At 32.1% G+C, this 11978-nt stretch overlaps 1 protein-coding gene across 1 annotated transcript in view; it reads right to left on the bottom strand.

Annotated features, from left to right (window-relative positions):
* Positions 1-11714, bottom strand: part of LOC142974263 (proton-coupled amino acid transporter-like protein acs) — a 42714-nt gene extending 31000 nt beyond the window's left edge. Inside the window, exon 1 of the mRNA XM_076116463.1 lies at positions 11536-11714. The gene's annotated coding sequence lies outside the window, so the exon portion shown is untranslated. The remainder of the gene's footprint in view (positions 1-11535) is intronic.
* Between the last annotated feature and the right edge of the window lie 264 nt (positions 11715-11978).

Here is an 11978-nt window from a genome sequence, read left to right on the forward strand (position 1 = left end):
CAACACACCAATGATTTTTAGAAGTTATGTCTGTGTTAGGAATAATATCACTTTTTCCAACGGTGAAGGAAAACATCGTGATGCAAACTTGCATGCCTGGGAGTTCTTTAGAACAGTTCTTGAAGGTATGCAAAGTCCCGAACCCGTATTGGCTCATTATGGGAGGAAACCCTTGCCCAACATTAATTGGTAAACTTTATTTATTTATTTTATACGGTTCCCAGGTCAGGCTTATTTCGATAGTTATGTCAGAGTCTGAGCTGTTCTGTAAAGAAATTGTCAGTCATTATCCAAAGCCAAAAGTATAAAGTGGTGGACTCTGATTTTCGATCCTTAAAGGTTTTTATTTCGACTTGTTATATAACTTTGTTAATAGGACATCGTCACTATGTGTACAAACACCAAGATTTCAAGTAAACCATACACAACAATGGTTCTATTTATTTTTATTAGACCAAAACTAATTTCCGTTTCAATTGACATTGATTCTATACATTTACAAAGAGTCGTGACCGCATACCTACATTTTGAGGCAACAGATGTTTAATGCTTGTGTTCGATTTCATTTTATTATTATAGAATTAAGGCTTAATGAAAGTGTTTCAACGACGGTTTTGACGTAAATTAGATGATATTGTAGATTACAGTCATATGTTTTCAGATATGAAAATTTTGGCCTAACTAGATGGCTGAGTAACTTATATTGGGAGACCGCATATTAGCTTCTTTTAGCTTCAGCGATCGCATTTCCATTCCAATGCTACAAATTTATTAGTACGAACACAGACATGAGGAAGAAACAATGAGTTGGTCAATGTTATAATGATGTCACATAGCAAGTATTCTATGATTACAAAGTTAGTGGCAATTAAGAAAAGACCTTCACAAATTGCCTAAATCATGTTTTGTAAAAAGTTAATAGGCATAATTTTCAAATTATTTTTTGCGAGATAAAAAAGACCCTAAATTTTTTTTAATGACAACAAACTTCCGTAAATATTATAATAACTGAGTAAACAGTTGGCTGAAGTAATTTAAGTTAATTTAATCCATTACTGTCTCATTTATTGAGTTGGGGCAAGGATTCCTTTCGCAATTGATGTAGGGGTTATACCTTAAGTCCGCCACGCTGGCCAAGTGCAGGTTGAATACTTGTCTTCAAGAAAATTATAGACAAAATTGTCATTTTATTAATTTATTAGCTTCATGTACAGAAAGTATAAAAACAGGCGGACTTAATGCCTTAGATATTCTCAGTTATTATTATGTTATGTACATACAGATGTTTCTATTCTCGTTTTGAGATTATAAAATGTTTTGCGAGTTTGTGTAGGTCAGTAACAAATGACATCACCTAAACCCATTTTTTCTTCTTAAACGGGACAAAAAATGTTAATTCAAAGGTTGTGTTCTAGCGTTATTGATTACGGAGTAAAATAAATTACTAGTACGTTAATCATGTTTCTAATGCTAGACGTTGGTCTTTAATATTCCAAAAAACCTTTATTTTTATTACAAAAAGTAGAATTGTGTAGAATTAATACACTAGTTTGGAATATAAAAGTATGATTTTAACATTTGCTCGAATCTTACACGATAAGGATTGAATTAGAGTGCCGAAAGTAAGCTGATTGGTATGGGTACTTTAAACTGAAATATCCTTTTAATCTCAGTTTATTAATACGGACCTACAATTTGACGATCTTAACAATCATACCATAATAATAATATTTTTATCTGACATGTGCTGGGTTTTTCCGAAAATATTTCTCTTGTTGTCATCATTACGTACTAACTATTCTGTGATAATGCGTAAGACTCAATATAATTTGATGAGTAATAAACATGATAAATCTATCGGTTAAACAGAATTGCCAGATGTGTGCGCAGTGATAGCTACTATTGGGTTTTTACCGTTGCGGTTACCTGATAGGTTTCATGACACACTTAGCTTTTATAAGTAAAATGATTTATTGTTATCATCGTACCTATCAATTGCATAAAAAATGTTTATTTAAGATTGCTTCTGTAAGTGTTATCTTCAGTGCGATTCAATTGACTGCGTCTATGGAGCCCAGAGGTTTCTGGTTTGAATCCTGGGTTGAGCTAAAAATGTATTCTTGAGTTATTCTGTTAAGAAATGTTGTGTTTTTTATTAATTGCTAGGAGTTAGTCAATTGATTTTGATGACTTTTGTGCCTCGAAGAGCACGTGAAGTAATCGGTCCTGCTCCTTTTAATAAGATAAACGGTTCACTTTTTCAAGCCTTGCAGATCACATTACATAATCGGTCTTGCGCCTAAACTCATACTGTGCAGTTTAAAATGTTCGAGTGGGAACTTATTACGCAGTTCCACCTCTAGTTAATGAACTGTCAAATATATGTTTTAGATGGTTTACCTGTTGGAAATGCTATTAAATTTTCAGTCACCATTAACCACTTACCAACTTACTTATTGCGTGGCAACTAGACGGTAACAACTGAAAGTCTCATAGTTTCAAAGCTGAGGGTATTGACCTGACGCATAGTTACGTTTCATCGTCCTAACTTAACAATACACTAGTAGTTTGTAGCGTCGTATTTGTTACAAATGGATATTGGATATGCAAAAAAAGTCTTTGACTAGCGTGATCTTGCAAAACTATGAACAACAAGCTAGCTAAGACACTTTTTTGGGAAATCAGCGCCTCTAGCGGGCTCTGTAGGAACTAAATTTTAGAAACATTTTAAATGTCCAACTTTCAACATTAGTTAGTAACAATCGCTGGTTAAAATCGCGCTAGTATGTTAACATACTAACTTTTGTCAGCAACTTCACTCACCTGCCTTTCAGAGGGAAATTATGAGTAAAGTAAGATACTCTCGCAATCATTAGTCTAGACTTATTCTATTCAAAGAAGGTCAAAAACAAATTGATACTTAGAACTATTTTTGTTTTCCTTTTATTCTCCTTGGCAATTAAAAGAAAGAGGTCGTATATTTCGGTTACTTTTCCTCTACACTGGCATTGCTTGAACCTTGTACTACTTGAGTGAGGTCAGCGTTATGTGATGATGCATCATTATTTACTATTTGTAGGCAAGACAAATGTACAATTATCATAAAACTAGTAATAATGGTTGGAGTCAAGTACCTTACCTGTGTTTATATTAAGATGATGTTTTTGTTTCAAGTACCATATAGTGGTGACTTTTTGCATCTGTCACAAATTGTAAATAAAATATACCTTTGCGTATACAACTGTAATCACGCGGTTTCGGGTTCGACTCCAGGTTCAGCATTTGGAATTTAATAAATTATATTAGAATATATCCTCATCCATACTTCCATACTAATATTATAAATGCGAAAGTAACTCTGTCTGTCTGTCTGTCTGTCTGCTACTCAATCACGCCTAAACTACTGAACCAATTTGCATGAAATTTGGTATGGAGATATTTTAATACCCGAGAAAGGACATAGGCTACTTTTTACCCCGGGAAAATGACGCATTTCCCGGGAAAATTCAGGTGGCGAACGAAGTCGCGAGTAGTCAATATTATAATGACATTTGAATTAACAAAATTCCGTTGTCATGGCAACTGTTTAAATGGCGGGTATGCCTTAGCGCGACTTTGTTATATTAGGAGATATAAATAATTTTGAGAATATTTTTCGTGAAAAAAAAGCATATTTTATATCATCACGCTACGACCAATAGGAGCAGAGTAACAGTAAAAAGTGTTAGAAAAACGTGGAAAATTCTGACCCATTCTCTCTTATGTGACGCAAGCGAAGTTGCGCGGGTCAGCTAGTTTATAATATTAGTATAGATTAGTAGATCGGAGTAAATGGTAATGCACCTGTATATAATCAAGTATCTGGCTTGCCCTGCGCTACATAAAACTAAAATTGTAAGTAGCGAAAACCTTGTTTATTTCGTATACTTCTGTCTACACCTTTAAGTATAACAGGCGTGATATTATACTAGAAGCAAGAAATAATTATTGTTGTGAACGTCAGTATATTTTAATTTACTCAGACTGGTTCACAACGCAAACGGATAGCAATAATTATAACTCAAATAAATGAGTACCTGCAATTACTGATGTCAAAGCCTTTGAAATACCTGACCTACATTTTTTAATTAAATATGTTGTATTTTCAGAAAACCAATTAATATAAACCATGATATCATTTCACTAACAAGATATTTTTGGTTTTATATTTACTTTTCGATCATCACTATAGTATTATTTTTTAAAAAAATTAGCATCGTAGCTATCTTTTTATACATAGATTTTCGTGGGAATTTCACCAATAATCAGAGCTGTAGTATATAATTAAATTATGTTTTATGGTAATTAGCAAAAACATAATGACGTTGAGTTTTTAACAATATTGAATAAAAAAGTAAGATGAATCATGAATATCCTTATCGAATGCGTTGCAATCGAATTGACTTCTGGCAAAATGTCTGCCGAGTCTTTTAGTTCATACATGATAATTATTTTTAAGTAATTATTTATTCAGAATTTTCAGACGGTTACAAAATGTAAGACATTAAACTGTACATTTTGTCGTTTACATGTTAATAATATAAATTTGTTAATTTCCATATTAATGCTATGAATATTTTGTAAAATTCGTTTTCTTTTTTTCCTTATCTTACCTCTATTTTCACACGCTGCTATTGCATAATTAGGTATTGAATTCATTTTATTATTGTTGTTCATTGAAATACATACATATTTATTTTAGTTTTTGTAGCCAGTATCTTTTAAATCTTGATTTAAAATAAATTCCAGTAAGGATTAACTTCTTTTCATTTTCTTTTATTTGGGAGGAAACTCGTATCCAGCAGTCGAACAGGGATGGAAAAAAATCCGTTTATCAAATCAGCTTACATCTTTAATTTGTTGGTAATTTATATACTCAATGTTTTAAGTATGCTTTGTATTTTATATCTTAGACTTATTCCATCTAAGCGTACTGTATTTTCTTAAGGAAGTTTGGAACAGTGCCCGTTTACAACAATAAAATCTCTAAGATAGAACATAAACTACAAGTTTAATGAGAGTACACTGAGGTATGTCGGCCGATAGACATCCGTGATGCTAAATGTCAGCACACACCGTCCTTAATGTCTTGTCTTGAAAATGTTGTGACTCTAAAACGACTCTATAAAAGGTAATATTTATAAAGAACTAGCTTTTACCCGCGACTTCGTCCGCCACCTAAATTTTCTCATGGGAATGCGTCATTTTCCAGGGGTAAAAAGTAGCCTGTCCTTTCTCGGGTATCAAAATATCTACCAAATTTTATGCAAATTGGTTCAGTAGTTTAGGCGTGATTGAGTAACAGACAGACAGACAGACAGAGTTACTTTCGCATTTGTAATATTAGTATGGATAGTAGGTAAATGGTTCTTAATCTAGAATATTGTCCCAGCCCGCACTTAGTCTTGACAACGTTTCTAGGGGATGGGGGAGGTAAATGTTATTAATTTACTGATGTAAAAACATTATTACAGGTCATTGTCATCAAACCTTTAACTTAGAAGGTTCGCTTCAATTATCTTTGAAGGAAAACCTTATCAGGAAGGCCGTAAGAGTTTTGCAAACAGTTGAAGAAGTTGATCAATCTGCGGTTTTTCCCTTAACTGTAGGTCAGTAATTGCAATATGAAGTGTTCTAAGTATTTGATAATGATTCTTTCTTTGTGACGAGTTAAAAGATTCAGGTAACGTTCATTTCGAATTGCTTTGTTAAGTAAATAAATAAATAAATAAATAAATATTTTTGGACAACTCACACACGGTTATTTGATTCCAAACTAAGCAGAGCTTGTACTATGGTAACCAAATAACTGATAAACATACTTATATACTTCTAAATACATACTTATATAGATAAATTGACAACCAGGCTCAGAACAAATACTCGTGCTCATCACACAAAGATTTGTCCCGGGTAGGATTCGAACCCACCACACGCGGCGCTACGGTTGTTGCGGCGAGGTGACCGCTTAAACCACTGCGCCAAACGTGCAGTTAAAATGTTCTGCTGATCAAAGTTTTGATGCAACAAAATTTTGATGCCACGACATAAGTGTAAAGTTCCTTTGTCTAGTCAATTAGTCCTAATACCCGATGTCTTGATAATTACAAAGACATAGCATAAAAATGATCAAGCCCTCGGTTTCTGAGTACATTTAGCGGTAGTTTATCTATTCAATAGCGTTTTTTTATACGGGTTTAATTGCTATTGAATAGATAAACTACCTCAGAAACCGGGGGTAGGCTTTCATTGGTATTGTGCAAAGTTCCCCGCTACACACGACATAAAAACATGACTCCATGTTTAATGTTTAACCTAAAAAAATAGAGCAATTTTCAGAAAATTCGTTCAAATTATACATGCGAAAATTAAGTGGTTATTTAAATTTTAAAGCAGGAAGTAAATAATGACTGAATAAATGTAAACATAAGTATTTGCAGATATAATATAATCGGCTCATTATTAGAATTTTTGTATTTTTTGTTCTTTTAAACAAACGTTTTCATAAGCTGTTGGATGTGTAAATATTATAATTTATTCATCACATGTCGCGATATAATTATGATATCAAAAAATAGGAATGTCTGTAAATATGGGCAGGGTTTAACCTAATAACCTATTATTATAGTTATATTTAAAATTCTTAATCACAGTCGATAATAAAAAGTATTTTTTTTTTAAAGGCAACTCCTGCACTAAGAATTGCTCTTGTGTCGCGGGGACTTGGGACAAACAACGGACACAAAGCACAACCAGACCCGAAGCAATTATTTGTGGATCGCACAAATAATTGCTCCGTGTGGGAATCGAACCCACGACCTCCCGTTGCAGTGGTATCGGCGTGAAACTATCTTTATTAACCAGATATAGTTACCAAAGATAGTTTACTTTTTACCTTTGTGATAAAAGCGTAAATGTATGCGAATGAGTAATCACGAATTTCGTTTTCGAGTATTAGAAAATTTACCAAATAATATTAATTATCTCAAAAGTAGTTTGGAGCTCGGTAACGGGGCATGGCAATCAATTCTTCCCCTATTACATGGGACTTTGTAAAGGGCAAAACGTAGGTGTATTTTGTACACATCAGCCCACACCTTCGAGTATGACAGGCGTTATGTTTTTGTCAGTGGGTAATAATTTGTTTTTTACTAGACTGTACAACGCATACAACAGTATCTATAATAATAAAGACCCATCTTAGAGAATATTAAAGTCATTCTAAAATAGTCTAGATCTCAAATTAGTCTAGACGAGTAGTTTTTTCAGTTTCCAATTTACATTTTAAAACCAACTTGCTGGAATTCTTTGAAAAACAATTTAAACTTCATGTTCAGTATTCACATACACTAAATAACAAAGTCTTAATTGCATTTAATTAAGATACCAGTCTAGTCTCTATTACGTAACAATATTTGCAATATTATATAATTATTTTTGACATTGACATTCATCTGTCTCTAACAAAATTAATTTATTCTTGAAGGTTTATTTATATACTTTTTATTATTGCTTGTGGACTGTATGAATGTTTGTTAGGTTCGCAAATAGGAAATTAGCTATGACAATCTCAATAAGTGCAGGACTGGTAGTAAACTAGTTAAAACGTATATTTATTATCAAATTTCGTACTCTGATTTTTTGAAGAGAAGTTAATGACTGACAAAGCCTAGAAATAACGGAGACAATATTCAACTAGATCCAAGCAATTAAGTACTTATAAATCGCACAAATATTCGTTTAACATGGAAATTGAACTGACGACCCCAGTGATAGCAGCGTACCACTTTAACCACTATACCATGGATGTCGTAAATTATAATGCAAAAAATATTCTTACGCATACGAAGCCACAGGCAGAAATTAGTTAATTTATTTATTATGCGTACCATTCAGCCTTTGATTGACTTGTGGATATAAATTGACATTCGCGCTGTATTATATTTAAAGACCTTCGACTGACGTAATTATGGGAGTTTGACCTCTATAGCTATTAAAAGCAGTCGCTTTTTTTGTAAAGGAAATGTAATTTTGATAAGGTCGATTTTTATGTGTCTATATTTTATAAGTGGTTGTCATGTATACTTTTTTATATACTACTCCTGTCAATCATATATAAATGTTAAGATTTAAACTTGTACACAGACTTTTATAAACATACAAAAAGCTGTCACTAAGAAGATACAGATTTCAAACAACAACTTGTGGAGCACACAAATAAATAATTGTTCTGTTCGGAAATAGAACCGGTATAAAAAGAAAATACGAAAAAAAAAACCACATTACAACATCTAGCAATCACTAAAAAATTCTTAACAGAAAATCTCAGAAAACATAACAGACAGACAGACTTTTTGACCCGACCCAGGCTTCGAACCTGAGACCTCTTGCGCGGCAGTCACATACACTACCGACCGCGCTACAGAGGCAGTCAATCCATCAAAGTATCTTTACCGTGTCGTTAATGAGCAAGGACTCATAGTGCCTACTTATTCTATAGTTTAACTACCGGACGAGCACTACGCATAGTTGCGCATCCAAACAATAGGATTTTTCTTCCCAGTCAAGGTAGTTCGTTGCACTGAAGAAATAAATAAATCTTATATTTATTTGTAACTTAATTACACTATTAACATGTTACATCTTAAGAAGTATGTTTTATCTGGAGCGAGTATTCTTGAAGTCAAACTTCATCAAATTATAGACTGTGAATATTTCTTCAGAAAACCTAAAAACTCTTAGACTCTACTTTCAGTTTCATAGGATGCACCATTTTTTTACATAGCGACCTTTAAGACCTCCACAACCCAGTTGGGTCATAACACGATACCTACGATAAGACTGGTTGTTAGACTAGTTTCTGATTACTGGTAACGAATGTCGAAGATTTTCGAAAATGACATCCGGGACCCACACTTTAACGTACCTTAATACGAAGGAACTCGATATGTATGACATGGTCACCCATTCACAGAACAACCTCGGCAAGCGTAGCTTCAGAGATCGATCCGCGCGGCTGGTGCTAACTAAGCCACGAGTTTCTTTAAATAACTGCTACCTACGCTACATAATAAATAATTAAAAATCTTCCAAGGCACGGTATTGATTGATGTTAAAGTTTTATTTTATAAAACCACATGTATGCCCTTCTGTAACCACAATCTATGTTTACTATGAGTTATTGCGGTCAATCATTTGAATTTTCACATCAACATCGTTGTGTAACGAGTATGAGAAGTTAATTGATAGATAATTACTGTTGCGGTTATATAATGTTGTCTATGAAGTAATGTAGGTAGAGATTGTTTAGATTTGTGTTGTTATTAAATGGTTGAAGTTTTGAAAATGGGGTTTTAGTGATCATCCTGTTCTAGTATTATGTTCAATAAAAGTTTGTGAGGATGTATATGTACATATGTTTGTTACTCTTTCAGACCAAAATTAATAAATGGATTTGGATGAAAATCAGTATTTGGATGAATTTGGATTAAACACATGTAACTACATGTGTTTAATTATCTGTATTAACACATAGGATACTAAAAGTACTAATACTAGGAAATCGCGGTAAGAAGCTAGGACACAAATACTCTTTAAACAAGGAATAGCCATGTCAGGGGGTTTTAAAACGTTAAATTCGATATTATTTGGATCGTCAAATACTTTGTTTGATGTCATATATGGATTCTGTTTCTTTATAAAATACGTGCAATCAATTGCCTTTAAAATATTTTGTTGTTTCTCCACAATATTCATTTGTTTTACATTCGTGATTGTATTTTTAACAAAATGTAGAGCATCGTTGATAGGTATTATAATTTTAGTAGTTCAATATCGAAGCATAATTCTTTAAACAAAAGTAACCTTATTTCAAGGTATAATATTTCAAACAAACTATGAATACTTTTTTCAATTACCTTAGTACGTGCTTCTTGCTTAAAGGTCAGGATTTGTTAACTCCATTTTATATTGTTTATCAACATTATTACCTGAATAAAATAAACTAATTGTAGCATCGTGATGTAATAACTGCAGGTTAAATGTCTTGAGTACGATTCCCCAGAAAGTGGTTGATCTATTTACGTAGCATATGATATATTTTTTAAGCCCTTTACTGTCCCACTGCTTTGAAAGGAAGGGTTGAGCGGTTGGGCCTTGAGTCCACCACGCTTGCCAAGTGCAGGTTGGGGACTTTGCATGCCCTCAAGAAATATGTTAAAGAACTTTTTAGGCATGCAAGTGATCGTTATTTCTAATAAAGTAAAAATAATAGTTAATAAATAAAACTAGTTGTCGGGTAGTACATTTTATCATGAATCTATACTAATCTTATTCGAAAGGCCATGATTTTTTAAATATTTTGTTTCACTGTCAATCCTTTTCCAATCGGTAAAAGTTTTTAAATGTCTCCCGTGATTAAGGGCCTCAGATATTGGTAAAAATTAACAGTAACTATAATATTTATAGTTACTTATATAAATATATAAATTATTATGTTATTAATTATGTCTTTTTGATGATGGTCAGCGGAATTATTTAGTTGCTAGGTAACTATTGGTAACAATGAAAAGAAAAAAATGCTATTCTTAAAATAAATGACTTCGAGATTATTCAAGGTTCGTTATCGCAACTACAAATAAAAAAGCTATAAAAATGATTTTATTATCATCGATTGTTTGCTCAATTTCTGGTTGAGAACACTTTGATAATATTGTTTAAATAAAGACAATTCCTATTGTTTCCATTTATTTCTCTTGACTTAGTTTATATTTTTTAATGTTTTCCTTTTTGGGTGCGATAGTACAGGCTCTGCTTAGTTTGGTATCAGATGGCCGTGTGTGGTTCAGTGCTATTTATAATTTATGTAATATACAATAAACCTGACTTTTAGTTTAATACTTCTAATTTAGTGTCGTAATTATTTTGACGTTTAATTTTAACTGGATGCTATTTTAAGATCACTTGCAACTTTGATTTATTGGATAATGATAAATTTTAGCGTCTTTATCACTCACCATGCAATACGATAAAATATCAAGCTGCTAATTGTAAAATAATTACGATTGACTTTAAAAATTAAACAAAAATAATTTCAAAAATGCAGATAATTTTCTAAGGTATTCAATTAAATATTTTTTGCCGGCAAAAAAAATGTTCTGCAATAAAATAAATCATAATAGCTAACCACGATTCAGTAGCGTTTCTTCAAATATCATGTGTTTTTTTATATAAGTAGTTGAATTATTTTAAGATAAAAATATCGAAGAGATTACGCGTATGTTATTGTAACGAATGTAACCACAGATGTAAAATTAAATAATATTTAATCGTAAAAACAGAAATTAAATGATCATAAAATACAATACCTTTGCTAATTAAATAATTAATAATATTGATTTATATTTTATTATTTATTTAACGACTTAATAATAAAATAACTGCTATTAATTGAAAAAATAATATCCTCAACCATTAATTTAAAAAATAAATACTTACACAAAAATCACAAAAGGTTCACTCAAAACAAAACTCACTGGCACAAAAAAGTCAACTGCCAAAAAAACTAAAATGTCATTTCAATATTCGAACGCGTTCACTGTATACACGTGCAAACGCAACGTAAATATATTAAACATTAAGCTACTATCTGCTAACAGCTGAGATACAACACAATTAGCTTACGCCACGCAAGGTTTTTCGAAAGGGAGTTTCCGCGGGAAGTTGGTTCGTGAAATATTTTATTCAAAATGCGTTTTATGTTATAAATGCATTTATATTATAGCGATAAAAAAGGAAATGTGTGTTTGTTTTTTGTTTTTGTTTGAAAAAAAGTAGATAAAATCGAATAGCCTTGTGTTATTACGGAACAAGGGAAATTAATTTACTTACAATTAATTAATTTTAACTTCATAATACTTAAAAGGATATGTACTAGATTG

This window comes from Anticarsia gemmatalis, chromosome 7 (assembly GCF_050436995.1).
Source record: "Anticarsia gemmatalis isolate Benzon Research Colony breed Stoneville strain chromosome 7, ilAntGemm2 primary, whole genome shotgun sequence".
NCBI classification, from domain to species: Eukaryota; Metazoa; Arthropoda; class Insecta; order Lepidoptera; family Erebidae; genus Anticarsia; species Anticarsia gemmatalis.